Here is a 2,325-nt window from a genome sequence, read left to right as displayed (position 1 = left end):
CAAACGGCATGACAACTAAAAGCTCCAACGTATAACGTTTGTTGCTGGCGAAAGAAAAATATCAAAGAAGACAAGAAAGGAAGGACTTTGTCTACGCACTAGAAAAAAATTGTCAAAAGACATTTTTCGGATTCAAGTTGATTGAGTCAGAAAAAGTTTCATCACTGTTGCTAAGAGTAACCGGGCGATACAATACGGGATGCCTTAGCTTAAATTAGAGTCTATAGACACCTTTTGAAAACTGGGCAAGAAAATGCTTAGCACTCTTAGATAAACCTCGGGTTAAAGACTTGTTTGAGCTACACTCGTTTCACAGGGTTTCACAGCTGTGAAAGTGCTTGGTGCAAAAGAAGCGGTTTAAGGTGCTGAGCGGGGTGCGGAAATATATATCATTCTGCAAAGAAGGAAAAGTCGTGCAGCAAGAACCTTCTGAAAGAGGGGTCTCTTTTTAAAGATCCTTCCCCTTTAAAATCGCAACCTAGGAGTAAGGTACGGACAAGCACTGCACGAGTTCGTAAATAAATTGCTGGTCAAAAAATTTAACACGTCATGTCTCCATAGCTGCTTAACACATTCTCTGTGTGTGAGCCGAGTCAGGTATGCAGCTTTGCGTGAGAGGGTAATGTAACGTCACCGCCTTGTCAGCTCCGAGACAATGCATCGCGCCTCTCTCTCTCTCTCCCTTGTGTGAGTGTGCGCGCGACAGGCGAGTGATGCGACACCTGTCGCCTTGTCTGTCCACGTCGCTTCGAAGAGCACGCTAGCAAAGTAGAGTCCGATGTAGGCATCTTGTGCAAAGTATAGCCAGTCAAGTCATACTCGTAACGCTGCAATACCGTCTCTCGATCCACGTACAGAAATATTCCATATTTTAATGAAAACCAACTTGCACTTGTCGAACATTTTCGAGGGAAACACGAACATCGACCTTTTTACAAGAACTAAACATAAATTAAATGAGAAAAATTCTCATCACTGGAATAGTTTACCTATTTTCAGAGCTGGTTTTGGTAGGTGTCGTTTTAAAATGCCATTTTTCCACTTTATTTCAACTTTTATTAGCCGATCAGCCAATTAAAGTCCTCTCACTGTTTTTTTTTTCATTATTTTTAATTAGAATTCTAAAAATTCGGTTTAGGTAAGGAAATTTCGGAGTTTTTAAGGGGGTGAAAATCTCGCGGCCACAGTTGAAACTTGCACACAGTGGAGCTGATGATGACTCAGTCTGTTGGCGTTCTCACTGAGCGACGACACATCAACGGAAACCCCTTCCTCTCCCGAGAAGGCTGCCAGCCGAGCCGTCCTCCGGCGAAAAGGAACAACGGCACGGGCGTGAGAAAGCAAAAGTCACCGGGTGGGATCCTCAGCTCGGTGCAAGCGCATCGCACCATTCAGTTTGCAGTGCTGCATTTTCTGTGCAACGCTCTAGTTGTGCATCTGAATGGGCGCGCTCTGTCATATCAGAGAAAAATATATTTCCATTACTCAGTAGTATGTATTACACACACATCCCTATTTCTCTCCGCGTTTCCAACTGAATTGGGGCGTGACACGTACGGAAGGTTTGGCGCCTCACCACCTTGTTTTTGACAGTGTGACGGGTCAAGTCCAGCAGGGCTATACACGCGCTGTCCCCATGGCCCCCGGCAGGGCCATGGGTCGGATCTTGGTGCCTCCAGGCGGAGAAGTCAGAGGCAGGGAGAGAGAGAGGTGGGTGGAGAGGGCGGGGGGCGTCTGACAGCCTGGCTGAGAGTGGGGGTGCGATGGAGATTCATGGAGAAGCCCGCCGGCGAAAGGGGGAAGAGAAAGACAGAAGACTTCCCGACCCACAAATCCCGTAGCGCCAGTCGAGCGTGGGCGGGGCGAGGCGCGGCGTGGCGGGGCGTGGCGAGGCGTGGTAGGGTCACTCAGGCGCAGGAAAGGGAAGATCATTAGCCCTCAAGCCCCCGCACCCGATCAGACCAAACGGCTTATTCTTTCCTCGCAGTAGGTGAAGGGAATTGCAAAGGTGGGTTGCAAGAAACAAAGAAGTTACTTTACCGCCTTCGGATCCCAGCCGAAAATTCTGATTACGGTTACGGCTAGAATTTACGATTACGGCCGTAATTTGCTACGGTTACGGTCAAAATTTACGATTACGGTCGTAATTTGCTCCGGTTACGGTTAAAATTTACGATTACGATCGTAACCGGAGTTCGATTACGGTTTACACTTACGGTGACGAGTAAGCTTACGAATACGACCGTAACCGTAGCCCGGTTACGGTCAGCAGTTACGGGTACGAGTAATGTGAAACGATTACGATCGTAACCGGAAAATATCAAA

General features: G+C 47.6%; 1 protein-coding gene across 6 annotated transcripts in view; it reads right to left on the bottom strand.

The window, feature by feature from the left end:
• LOC113216502 (transcription factor collier-like) overlaps window positions 1-2,325 on the bottom strand; it is a 67,717-nt gene that overhangs the window by 52,463 nt on the left and 12,929 nt on the right. The gene's annotated exons all lie outside the window — the stretch shown is intronic.

This window comes from Frankliniella occidentalis, unplaced genomic scaffold (genome assembly GCF_000697945.3).
Source record: "Frankliniella occidentalis isolate FOCC.00 unplaced genomic scaffold, Focc_3.1 Scaffold56, whole genome shotgun sequence".
Classification (NCBI taxonomy): Eukaryota; Metazoa; Arthropoda; class Insecta; order Thysanoptera; family Thripidae; genus Frankliniella; species Frankliniella occidentalis.
Note: the sequence above shows the minus strand (reverse complement) of the source record. Positions and strands in the feature narration are given on the sequence as shown.